Source organism: Nicotiana tabacum, chromosome 13, assembly GCF_000715075.1.
Source record: "Nicotiana tabacum cultivar K326 chromosome 13, ASM71507v2, whole genome shotgun sequence".
NCBI lineage: Eukaryota > Viridiplantae > Streptophyta > Magnoliopsida > Solanales > Solanaceae > Nicotiana > Nicotiana tabacum.
The window spans coordinates 41,366,248-41,380,238 of record NC_134092.1 but is presented as its reverse complement, the minus strand read 5'-3'; the positions used below and the strand labels follow the sequence as shown (position 1 = coordinate 41,380,238).

The window sequence follows — 13,991 nt, the reverse complement described above, 5'->3', positions numbered from 1 at the left end:
TATACTTATTCCTAGGTCAGTTTAGAGAGAGAGAGAGAGAGAGAGAGAGAGAGAGAGAGAGAGAGAGAGAGAGAGAGAGAGAGAGAGAGAGTGAGTGAGTGCGGCTGCAAATTTCAACTGCGGTCCGCACTCTGTTACTTGGGCGGTAGAGAGCCTGTAGCTATGCGGTTTGTACTTTTTCAGGTGCGGTCCGCACTTTCTCAAGTGCGAACTCACTTATGTCAACCTATTTTTAATGACTTCTCTAAAGGTGCTCTCATGCGGCCGCATAATTGTGTCATAGGCCGCAAAATTGGCTCCGCCTGATGTCAGAAAAGTTCAAAGGCTCCTCATTTTTGCACTTGGGATGCCCCTACATTTGCGGTCCGCAATCAGATTCTACCGCCACAATCCATCCTTTGCTGCCCACCATCTATCTTTGCGGCCGCACAAATAAAAGTGCGGTCCGTAGAATTTCATGCAATGCCATATATTTACAATAATAATTACCCAACGCGAGTCAGGGTCAAACCTCAAGGAGTTTAATATGGGTGTTATGGTAAATATTTAAGTGAGAAACTTGATATAACTCAATTTATCTTTCAAACAAAGTGGTGTATCAATTTCACTAATAAAACTAAGATGATTTGTGAACTAAGCTAGCAACCAAGTAATAAGCAAAATATTTTTGATGTTTTATAAATGCCTAGTGTTATAATATTATCCTAGGTGTAAACTTAATGAGTAAGGTCAATTTATGCTTGCTTGATAGATCGCGGTCGTTATGGCTCAAAATACTCAATTACTCACTCAATACCTCTCGGTTAAAGAGTGATTATGCCCAATTTAGCTTTATCAAGTCCAAATGGGTAGCTATATGTGCAATTGAATATGAGCTCGAGTTAGATTATCCCTATCTCTAGTTCAAATCCGTTAATTAAACTAATCAATAACTCAACTAGTTTAATTTTCTTGTTAGCCAATATTTCCTAGAGTAAGTTCATATTTCTCAAGTAAGAACAAGGTAAAAAGACTTTAATCAATATTTGCAACTACCAATTCTAACTTTAAAGCATAAACAAGGCTAAATAACACTAACCCAATCAATAACAAGCATACTAACAATAACCCATAAGATTTACACAATAGAGTTGGATCACAACCCTAGATAAAAATCTTGCTACTTATAATAAAATACTTGGAAAGATAAAAATAAGAAGAAATCAAAGACATAAAATCAAAAATAAAAGAAAGACTGGATAATCTTCTCCAATTGTAATTCAAACTTTCTCAATATAGCTAAAGGTAACTAACTCCTAGATGCTACAATGAAAAGATACCTTTAAGAAGTCATAAAGTTCTATTTATAGGGCTCCCAAAATCTCTGACAAAATGCCCTTCGTAGGGTTTCGCGGCCGCACATCGGCTTTTGCGGTCTGCACTTTGCTGGATTGATATTACCTGTGCTTTTACTAGGGAAAGTTATTCGGTCGCACTTCAGCTTTTGCGGCATCACATCAACTTTTGCGTCCGCACTTTAAGTTTTACAGATCGCATTTGAGGAGGCTTCAGACTTATCCAACAACTCATTCTCTGATCTTTCAAGCTTGTTAGTACAAACCTGTTTTGCGGACAAGTTCGTGAGCACATTTTATTCTGCGGACCGCACTTTTGCCTAAAATTCCTGAAGCTTCAGTTTTTCTTTTGCGGACGCATTTCTTCTTTTGCGGACCACAATTGCTTTTGCAGCCGCAATTATAATTCTGCGGACCACACTTATCTCAACACTCCTCCTCTTCACTGGATTTGGCTAGAACATGTCCTTTTTAGTCATTTCTCTTCATTGAACTTTTACTTTCCAGCACACTGCAATTCAATCATTTTCATTTGATTAGGGGACAAAATCAGTACATTCGGACTAAAAATAATAGCAAGAAGACACTTATAAGTGGTTAAAATTCACACTTATTAGGCGCCTACATTAGGGGTCGGGAGTCAAGGGTTTGTGTCGAGGGTCGAGCGCGTGGTGAAATCAAATGAGAGGTTAGGGCGAGTTGTGGGTTGTTTGTTAGGGGGTCGATGTTGGGTCACAGGTCGGTGTCGGGGTCAGGGTCAGGGTCGAGGGTCAGGATTAAGGTTGGGATTGGGGTGGGAGGGTAGTAGGGTGTTAGGGCTAGAGTGGTGGTCGAGGTTGAGGTGTGGTCGCTGGTGGGGGTTGGGCTGGCGGGGAGGTGGCAGAGAGGCGGTTTGTCAGAGTTGTAGGGGTTGTAAGGTGGGTGAGGTGAGAAGGTGTGGGTTGGGGAGGGTTAAAAACATGCTTGGAGATTCGGAAAATATTTTTCCTACTTTTTCTACAAAAGTCATTTTCCTTTAAATTAGTTCATATTTTTCAAAAGATTTAAGCAAACAAAATTTGAGCGCATTTTTCGGAAAATATTTATCTCCATACTAATCACACACTAAATCCGTATTCAGTTGCTGGAATTAATAACCGGTTTTTTCCTTCTTATTAGTCTCTATTTCCTGCAAGCTTTAGTTCTTGACTTCTTGTAAATCTCTCCTTCTAACGAGCTCTTGTTTCTTTTGCTCATTAGTTTTTTTTCCTTCCTGTTACTAGATCTATTTCCAATATTTCCCATTTGTTATGGTTCTTTTTTCTTTTCATTTTGGTTTCTTGGAGCAATAGTTGTATGATTGAGTGATCACGAGATAGCACTGCCATGAGTTTCGGACGGTTGTCCGTGGACAGATCCCAATACCTACCGAAGTTAGTCGGTGTTAGTTTTGATCCACAGACAATTGTTATTTGTTGACAACGTGACATCAATCTTTTGGAACAAAGATGTCTGGTCAATGTAAAACTTAAAAACAAAAAACAAAAAAATGCATGAATATTCAACTAATTTCTTTTCAAGAATAATGGACAGTGACGAGGCTAAATACACAACATGAATATTAAATATTCATTTAGCCTAATTCAACGAGGTGTAAATATTTGAAGGCGTGTCCAAACTAGTGAATTGATAGTAATATAATCTATATTATGGCATGCAATGGAAGCTTTAAAAACGTTTTGCTTAAATAAGATTTATTATTTTCTGATTCTTGGTCATGAAGTAAGATACCAATTATTTTACAGAAGTTGGTGCGTGAGTTGATGTTGACATGTTCCATATGTGATCAAACATTTGAAATTCTAAGATAGTAGCTTTAAATATTGATGACGTGTTGGAGTTTGACTCTCGAACTGTAAGTGAGCTGTCTTGTATTATTTATTTTTTTAAGTTAAACCCTCTCTCTAGATGGAAGAAAAAACAAAATTCATTTACAAGTATTGTACTGTGCATGGGCTCTAGTCAAATTACGACCAATAACTAGACTAAGCTTCTTTTTGAAAAGTATGTATCTATCAACCTAAGGTTTACAAGTATTGTACTGTGCATGGGCTCAAGGCCTAACTTTCATATGTAGAAAATCATAGTTGTGGAAAATTATGCCTTGAGAGCAAAGACTGATAATGAATACTTATAGTAATTATATTATCATCCAGCTTTAATATCTCCTTCTCTGGCCTCCCCAAGGTTTGTGTAGCTCCTTTTAGTGCATTTTACAAAACTTATTATAACAGGGAATAAGAAAGATCTAACTAGACGCTAATTACCATAGAGTCATTATGTTTTGAACTCATGATTTGTTGTTCAAATTATGACTTCTTGACCGTAGGATTTATAGCTTACGGTAATAAAACATACTCATCAATATCAATTATTATCCCAATTATATCAACTATTCTAAATCACAGTTTTTTCGTCAATATTGCGTATTCTTCTTTAATTTTATCGTTTTTCCCAGTGGGATTTTTAGTAAAGAGCTCAGAATTAAATTTTTGAACTCTAAGGTTAATCTTTTCGTGATTTTAAATTTTTTTCATGCAATGTACAAAGGACGCATATATAATTAGAACAAGGCACGTAATTGCAGGATATATGCCTTCCATATACACATTATTATTTAGCCATGATAAGTACTTAAGTGAACTATATTCTCACTTTTACTTTTAGCTGTTTGAAGTTAAATTATTTTATTTTATTTAGGCGCGAATAAGCTTGGGTTATGGCATTATGTTACCTAAGTGTGCGTTCGTAATTGAATATAACAATTAGAACCATCTCATTACGCGATGAGTTAATCTTAGATCGAGCAGCCTATAATTTGTTTCTTCCATAAATAAACTAATCACCAACCTGTGCTAAGCTGACTAGTATTTTGATTTGTTGTATTTCATGCAAAAACAAAGAAGCTAAGGTTGTAGTAAGTTAGATTTTGAAAGCTAAAACTCAACCAACGGACATTCATAAGCCTTGGCCTTTGTTTATGTCTAATAAATGATGACTGAACTTGTCTTCGCATGCCCTTTATTTTGCTGAAACCTAGCTAAAGGCAAACAACTTCTAGGATGAGTGCTAATCTATTATTGGATTTAGATTAAAATTATAGTAGTAGTAGTAGTAGTATCCTATTCAATCTTTCTACTTTCTACCTGACCTTAATTTCCCTCATTTTGGTGATAAAGACTGGCAAGCGTTCTTAATCAGCTGGTAAATAATGATAGCAACAATTTCAGCTCCACTTGAAGACCAATTTACATGCTAACCCTTTATATAGAAATTAGGGCCTGCTCCAATTTTATGGAAGGTAAGGCTTGTGCCTTAGGCACCCAAATTTGGGAGGCCTCATTTTTTAAAAATAATAGGTTTATAGGTATTTAAAAAATAATATTTAGTACTTTTAATAAAAAAGTGGAGTTTTTAATATAACAAGAAAGAAAACTTTTTATATATATAAATAAAGTAATAACTTAACTTACTTAAAAATGGATTAATTGATGAATAATTTTTCTAATGTTTCAATTTTCTACTTTTTACTCTTTCATTGGATAACGTGTAAGAAATTTAATTTACTCTCTTCCTTAGTTTATCCAAGGCATTCTTTCATATTTCCATTCTCTTCATATTTCATAAACCCCTACTTATTTTATGTCTTTATCTTTTAGATTCTTACTTACCTTCTTTCTCCAAGATTTCAATAGCTCAACAATACTTTTAAGCTTCCAATTGTTCTATTCTTTTATTGCTCTATAAAATCTTATCTAAGATCAACAATTTCTCAAGAAAGATTAAATGATGAATTGACTATATTATCAATTGAAAAGGAATTATTAGAAAAAATCGATTATAAAAAAGATTAGTAATAATTTTGTATCTCAAAAAGTTAAAAAAATAGACTTCAACTAAAAACAATCTTATAACTTTCTTTTAAAAATTTATGCCTCATATTAAACTTTGGCTTTAGGCCCCGCGTGTTCTTGAGCCGCCCATATATAGAATGCACTTTTAACATCTATAACAAAACGAGTGTAACTGCAGTACACCGAGTTCAGTTTACATGTAACGAACCATAGGATCACGAGTTGGTACGTAACCTAAATAATACTCCCTCCGTTTCAGTTTATGTGAACCTATTTTTTTTTTGGTCCGTTTAAAAAAGAATGACCCCTTTCTAATTTTGGAAACAATTTAGCTTAAACTTCCAATTCTACCCTTAATGAGAAGCGTTTATAACCACACAAATACTCCGGGTCCTTTTTTGACTTGTTTAGGACTATAAATTCCAAATTTTTTCATTTATTCTTAAACTCCGTGCCCAATCAAATATGTTCACATAAATTGGAACGGAAGGAGTAGGATCAACAGACCTACTACAATAGGTTATGCTAGATTATATTGATAATGTGAAAACGATTTACACTTTCGGTATACATAAGTTAAATTCAGATAAGATTGCTTTTGCACTTTATAGCAGTCCCATATTAGAGAAACAACTAAAGTATAGCCATATAAATTTGATAGCTCTACGAAATCCATTAGAAATTGTGAAGCCTGTATTACTCTACTTCTCTAGGAGTAAGCACGTTGGTCCATTAACCCAGTTGGTCGAATAGCCCAAAATGGCTCAAAATGCAAAGCAAGAACTAAGATATGGATATCAATTTTATGTCCATGTCATATATCAGAATCAGAAGGCTTAAATTCCTGGTTACTCGTAAATGATGATTAATTCTAGAAGAGATAAAGAGCAAGGAGAAAGAAATCGAGGGATTCTATACGTTGATAGTGACATTGGTTTAATTAATTAAAACCATCAAGATAAACTGCACCTCCTTGTCTCTAATGGTTCCTAATACCTTACAAGGACTTTGTTTTCCAAATTTCTGGTATAATTGAAGCAATTGAAAACTTCGTGAGATTATGTCCTCTAGTATATCTTAATTAATTGACTGCAAACTTCTCTTTCACAAACACAACTTACTAGAATTAATTAGTGGACTAGTACACTTGAAGCTTTTTCCTAAGTGAGATAATTCTAATGGAGTATATTACAAGGAAAAAGGTTGGAGAGCTGTCCAGTCAAAAACGTTGTACTGTTTAATTGAGGCACTAGCTAGCTATGTTGCTTTGCTGGTCTTCGTAGTAAGCTGGAGGTAGGGGTGAGATCAGAAAAATCTTACCTTTATAAAAGATCGTATATATATATTTTTAAAAAAACTTAAGATTTGCGAAATTAATTAATTAAAAAATAATATTCGAAAGATTAGATTAAAAAGTGGAGATGCGGGGGATCGAACCCCGTGCCTCTCGCATGCAAAGCGAGCGCTCTACCATTTGAGCTACATCCCCAAGTTATGAATTTATTCACAATACTCTTACAACACTTAATCTATCTATCTATATTTATACTATATTAAAAACACGAACTCTTAGCTAAATGTCGTTCACCTTTTTTTACCCTGTGTAAGGACAATTTATGTTGGATAAATTCGTAATTATAATACAAAAAGGTATTTCGAGAAAACCAAAATTAAATTGCCCAACAATTTATGTCACTTTAGGTTTTAGCATTATATTTTTCTTCCGTAATAAGTGTCATTTTAGATTAGGATTCTTTAACCAGAATTTCCGAGCAATTAATGTTAGTCTGGTTTTAGTTTCTTTTATCATAGTTAAAGCCACTTTTTGGTCTTCCAGAATTCTAAACCAAAAGTAAATAAGGAACAACAATTAATGACACCAGGTTTAGTATTCTTTTAGTAATTATAATAGTTTCCGTAGGTTACAAAGTTAAATTTTTGTTGTCTAGAATTTTAAACCAAAACGAAATCAGAAGCAGCATTTATTTTTGCTTTAGGCTTGGTATTCTTTTACCAAAATCGAACAAGAAGCATCAATTAATGTTAGTTTAGGTTTAGTCTTCTTTTACTAAAATTGCCGAAGGATACACACAAAAAAGAAGAAGTTAGGTTTTCTACAATTTTAAAATCATAACCGTTTAGAATAAGGAGCTAAACACTTCTATAAAAGGAGTCAGTATTTTATATTTTTTATCATAAAGTCTTGATAACGTGGACGTGTGTGGAGGTAATTTTTTTGTGCTTGTCAGTTTTGATTTTTATTTATGATATCCCATGTACCAATATCAGTTTAAAATTATCTTAGTAAATAGTTGTTTTGAAACTTTATTAAAAATCTGTAATGTATGTCTTCTGTTGTGTGTTGCACAAACTTTTTGGGTTAAACCTACATGAGTAGTCAAGTTTTTATTTTTCTTTATACCTGATTTTTAAGTTTTTTCCTCTTTTCTTAATGTTTATTTTTTGTAACTGAATGAGCGGTACTAATATCTATTTGATCTGAAATAGTATTTGCTAATGTATGTCTTTTTGTTATGTGTCGCCCAAATATTTTTGGTTAAACCTATATGAGTAGTCAAGTTTTTATTTTTCTTCCTGGTTTTTAAGTTTCTTCCTCTTTTCTTAATATTTTTTTCTAATTGAATGAGCGGTACTGATATCTATTTGATCTGAAATAGTATTTGCTAAATAATTATATATATAGAAATATCAAAAATGATCATTTGTTGAAATAATTAAAAAATGATGACAATTCGTTAAGAACAGATTTCGTCTATAAGTTATAATATGTTTTTTAAATTAAAATTAGGACAAACGATGACATCTTTTTTTTCATTGGTCAACGAAGAAAATTGCATCTTGTTGAGCCTTAAGTTTTCTTTTTCTCATAAAATGAAATATTTTGTTTCGGTTCTTCATGCTTATAGAATGCATGAGCCCTATATATTATGACTTATTGCATAGAAGTTCAAACACAGAAGGGTTTAATATGCAAAATTTTAGTTGATTTTAAATTTCTAATTTTTAGAGAAATAATTTAATAATTATTTTATTTAATATGAAAGCTATTTTAAAGGGTAAAAATAAATATATTTTATTGGAAAAAGTTATAATTTAACTATTAATTAATATTTAGAAATTTAAAATTTTAATTATTAAATTTTCCTTAATTATTTGAATTATGTTGAAAGTCCTAATATTTAGGACTTTAAAATCAATTAAATTTTAGTTTATATAATCTTTTTCTTCTTTGAATTGTGTTCTTTATTTGAAACCACTTTTTCGTATTAATAATTCTTATTTGTGTGGTAGACAATTCAAAACTCCTCTTGGTGATGACCATGCGCACATATATATATATATATATATATATATATATATATATATATATATATATGTTGGATCGGGTATAGATACGTTGGATATGAAGTCAAATACTCTATAGCCTACAGATAAATAAAATTAGATAATATATATTTTAATAATTTTTTCGAAAAGATATATTACTCCCTCAAGTATAAAATAAATTTGGAAAGAATTACTTCAGCAAATATAAAACCAAATGTGACAACTTTCTTAATACTAGTGTAATATATGTTACATTCTTTCATAATAAACTTTATTTTAGACGTATATTAACTCATCTATGATTTTAAATCATATTTTGTAACCTTTTATAGCGTGGACATTATTTAGATATATAATTTTTTTTTGTAAACTAGGGAATCGCTCCACCGAGAAAGCATGCATGGGGTTTGAGCCTACGACCTCCCATTTGGGGATTTCCTGCTCAATCAACTTGGCCACCCTCGGGGGTATGGTCTGATTGTCATTTTTTATATGTATCATGTACCACTGGCCATATTTTACGAGTAAATGATCAAATAGTTCACTTGAAAAAACTTGAATTTATGACGATGCATGTCTGAAGAATATCTTTAATTTTAAGTCACTAAATTTTATTAAAATTTGAAAATTTAAGGAGCCTAGCAGGTGAAGAAAAGAAAAGGAAATAATATTCATTAAACATGTCTCGAAATATAAACTTTTGTTCATTGATGGATCAAAACTTCGAATAATATGACGGATTATTAAAGAATATTAAATGTCAATTTGTTAGACTGACTGTCACGACCCAAAATTCCGTCACAGGCATCGTGATGGCACCTAGTATCTAAGACTAGGTAAGTCGATTTCAATTACATTTTGAAGATATTTTTTTTAAATAAGTAATCAAAACTAACAACGGAACAAATAAGAATATACAACCTCCCAAGACTGGTAGTACTGAGTCACGAACTCTAACTGAATACATAGGATGATCACGAGGACCGAATATATAATACTATTTGATTCAAAATTAACAGTACAATGAAATGAAAAGACTCCAAGGGACTGCGACGACCAAGCAGCTCTACCTTGAATCATTACGATCCGGCTTAAGCTCTGCCCAAGTTCGATATCTCTAATACATGGCTTTGCACAAAAATGTGCAGAAGTGTAGTATGAGTACACCACGGTCGGTAGCCAGTAAGTATCAAGACTAACCTCAGTGGAGTAGAGACGAGGTACAATCAAGACACTCACTAGTCTAATAACCCGTGCAATATAGTATACAAAATAATAAGAAACAAATAACGATAAGGGCAACATAAAATAACCATCGATGTGCACAGTAAGACAATAAAATCACCATTAATATCGCACAACAATTGATAGATACAATTACACCCAGTTAAATCAAGTTCTTCAATTAAATATCTTTCACACATAATTCTTACGAATAAACTCTTCTAATATAATTTCCTCAAATAAATATATTTCAAATACAATTCTTTCATATAATTCTTTTTGAATAAAAATCCTTCCAAATAAATATTTTGAATATAATTCTTTCAATTAAAAGGGTCACTATGTGACACCTCATTTCATAGTCATAAAAAATACGGGTCTCAATCCATTTTCATATTTTTCGTAAATACGGGTCTCAACCCATTTTTCATATTTACACGGCACTTCGTGCCCATAATCAAATCATATTATTTTTCCGCACCTCATGCCCTCATTTCATATCACAACTACACATACAATTCACGTGCCAAATATCATTGTCATTTAATCACTGCACCTCATACCCACATTTCATATCACAAATGCACGGATAATTTACGTGCCAATATCCTCATTATTTACTCACGGTAATCCGCCTGGCAATAGCCACAGGTTCCCAATTTTCAACATAAATCAGATTATTATCAATTTACCAACAACAAAACAAATTGCACAAGGTATAAAACTAAACACAAGAAAATCACAACATCACATGAAAATCACCAACACCACAACTCCACATCATCACATATCGTCCCTCACAATAGCCACCCTTATCTCTCCTATAGCCACCCTTATCTCTCCTATAGCCACCCTTATCGCTCTGCCCAGACAATATCAATATCGCTCCACCCAGACAATATCAATAGCCACCCTTACAACAAATACAACAACAGTGAAATGCCACCCTTATCTACTCAAAATAATAACTCACACAATATAATAATTTACATGGCAAATTATTACGGTAACATAACAAAATCAATTCACATTACAATTTGCCCAATGGCCATAACAAATTCCAAGGATATAACAAAATTAATTAATTTCACAACCAATAGCCCAAGGCCCACACAATGTATATATAAAACATCAAAAACAATCAACCGAGATAGAAAAATAATCAACATAGGTCACGCCATTATTAAATTCAGATTTAGATAATTATATTAACACATCTTCTTAAGTTTATTTAATTAATCGTTTGCATAGGAAAAATTCATATTGAAATTAATTGCCAAGAAATATTAAACCAACAATTCTCACGAAATTTCATATATATTTCAAGTAACAATCACATCAAATTGTCATATAAAAATAAATTCAACAACAAGGATTTAGGCATGGAAAATAGATGATTTAATAATTATTCACAATTACCCAGTTTACTACACAATAATGCCTAAGAATTTAATCCAATAAAAATTGCACATATAAGCCCGAGTACGTACTCGTCACCTCGCGTACCCGGCTTTTCATATTTCACAAATGGCACATAAGACTCGATGCCTAAGGGGTAATTTCCCCACTCGAGGTTAAGCAAGACACTTACCTTTTTGAAGTTATGCCGATATTCGAAAATCGCCTTCTTGCTTGAATTGACCTCCGGACCACTCAAATCTATCTAAATTAATTGTATAACTTCATTAAAATTCATCGAAAATAATTTCGGATAATAATACGTCGACTTAAAAATTTATTCCAAAAAGTCAACAAAGGTCAACGCGGGACCCGCCCCTCGGAACCCGACATAATTTTCATGAAATCCGAACACCCATTCCGATACGAGTTCAACCATACCAATTTTATCGAATTCCAATAATAACTCGACCTCCAAATCTTAAATTTTTATTTTTTGAAGATTTTACAAAAATCTTGCTTTTCCTCTATTAAATCCGAATTAAATGATGGATTCAAAGGCATAATCATTGAAATTAATCAAAATGGATAAGAATCACTTACCCCAAACACCCATGCAAGAATCTCTCCAAAAATCGCTTTCTACCGAGATCCAAATTTGATTTTGTGTTATGAACTCAAACCCCCGTTTTTGGGACTTTTAATTCTGCCCAGATAGGCCTTCTTCGCGTTCACGACCATTGCTTCGCGTTCGCAAAGGCCAAAATCCAACTGCCTCAAATCCTTCATCACGTTCGCGACCTCTTCGTCGAGTTCACGAAGGCCAACTAGTTCTGCCCCATCACTTCTTCTTCGCGTTCGTGACCTCCTCGTCACGTTCGCGATGACCAGCTCATTCGCGTTCGCGTTCCACGCTTCATGTTTGCGAAGGCAAACGACCTCAGGCCCCACTCTTCCTTTCTTCTTCGCGTTCGTGTTGCCTTGGCCGCGTTCGCGAAGTCTTGCCCAGCTCCTTCTTCGCGTTCGTGTCCCCTGCTTCGCGTTCGCGAAGGCCAAACCAACAGCCCCTCAAATTCCTCTTCGCGAACGCGGGACTCCCTTCGCGTTCGGGAAGAAGGAAACCATACTTTACCAATAGCAGTCCAAACAACTCAAATTTGGTCTGAAATCACCCCGAAACACATCTAAGCCCCTTGGGACCCCGTCCAATCATACCAACTTGTCCCATAACATAACACGGACCTGCTCGAAGCCTCAAATCACATTAAACAACATCGAAATCATGAATCACACCCTAATTCAAACTTCATAAACTTTGAAACTTCAACTTCTACCATCGATGCCGAAACCTATCAAATCACGTCCGATTGACCTAAAATTTTGCACACAAGTCACATTCGACATTATATACCTACTCCAACTTTCGGAATTGGATTCCGACCCCGATATCAAAAAGTTAACCCCCCCCCCCGATCAAACTTTCCAAAATTTTGAGTTTCGCCATTTCCAGCTTAATTCCACTATGGACCTCCAAATAATTTTTCGGACACGCTCCTAAGTCCAAAATTATCATACGGAGCAAACGGAACCGACAGAACTCTATTTCGGAGTTGTCTTCATACCATTCTGACTACGGTCAAAATCCTAAGACTTAAGCTTCATTTTTAGGGACCAAGTATCCCAAATCACTCTGAATCATCTGGTATCTGAATTCAACCACGCACGCAACTCAATGCGAAGCTGCTCCGGGACTTATGCCGTCGAACGAGACTTAAATTCTTGAAACGACAAGTCAGGTCGTTACATTCTCCACCTCTTAAACAAACGTTCGTCCTCGAACGTGCTAAGAATCTTTCTGAGGTCTTTAAATTACTGAGTATATTCTTGCACACCTGCTTGTGGGTGATTCTATATTCCCGCAATTTAACACGGGTCCGACAACACCATCTCAATTGAGATTATTTCTTTTCTCCATTCTTATAAGCTTTAGAGAAAAATCTCTAACCCTCCAATCATTTCCAAAATGCCTGATTTTTACTTCGACGCACGGTATTAGTCTCAACTGGCTATAGCAACTCGTGCCTTTGCACACATCAACTATCTTGATAGTGTTGAAGTACTTCAAAATTTTTCTGGGGTGTTTCATTCTTCCCCGCTTAGGATCATTCGCCCTCAAACACATAACATAATTTTGTCTCTTCTTTGCACGTCTCAATCCTCTAAACTCCCAAAATTATCAGAAATTTCGGCAGAGTCTCCCCTGCAAATGGGCCTAGCCACCTGCCAGAGTAACACCAAATAACTCCTAACAACATATCCACAACCCAACAAAGCACCACAATGAATATATCAATAACACTAATCTCAACATTACAAGCACTGCATTATCATAATGATATCCGGACATGAAGCACATCATATATACACTCATCACCACATCTCTGGTCTTAAAAGCTGTTCATAATTAATTTCAGTATCATCAATTAATCTCATATTAACCCCCACCTCATTTCGAATTTTCACAACACTGACAACAGAATGTGAGGCATGCAGACCTCATGATTACTTACTCGGATTTTTGAGTAACATTTAACGCCACCTGGACATTCATCTCATAGGCTAAAACTCAATGTTTATAACACGAAAATAGCTGAATATGAGCAAAAAATATACAAGAATTATCAAAATAAGCCTAACAGGCATGACTCCCTATTAATATTATTGTACAAATTAAATTTTACAAAGAGAGAATTTAAACTCATAAATATTTCACCACGAGGACCTCGTCCTTATA

At 34.1% G+C, this 13,991-nt stretch overlaps 1 non-coding gene across 1 annotated transcript; it reads right to left on the bottom strand.

The window, feature by feature from the left end:
- Positions 1–6,643: 6,643 nt before the first annotated feature.
- Positions 6,644–6,716, bottom strand: TRNAA-UGC (transfer RNA alanine (anticodon UGC)). The gene has a single exon. It is a non-coding gene; the product is annotated as a tRNA-Ala (tRNA).
- Positions 6,717–13,991: the final 7,275 nt, after the last annotated feature.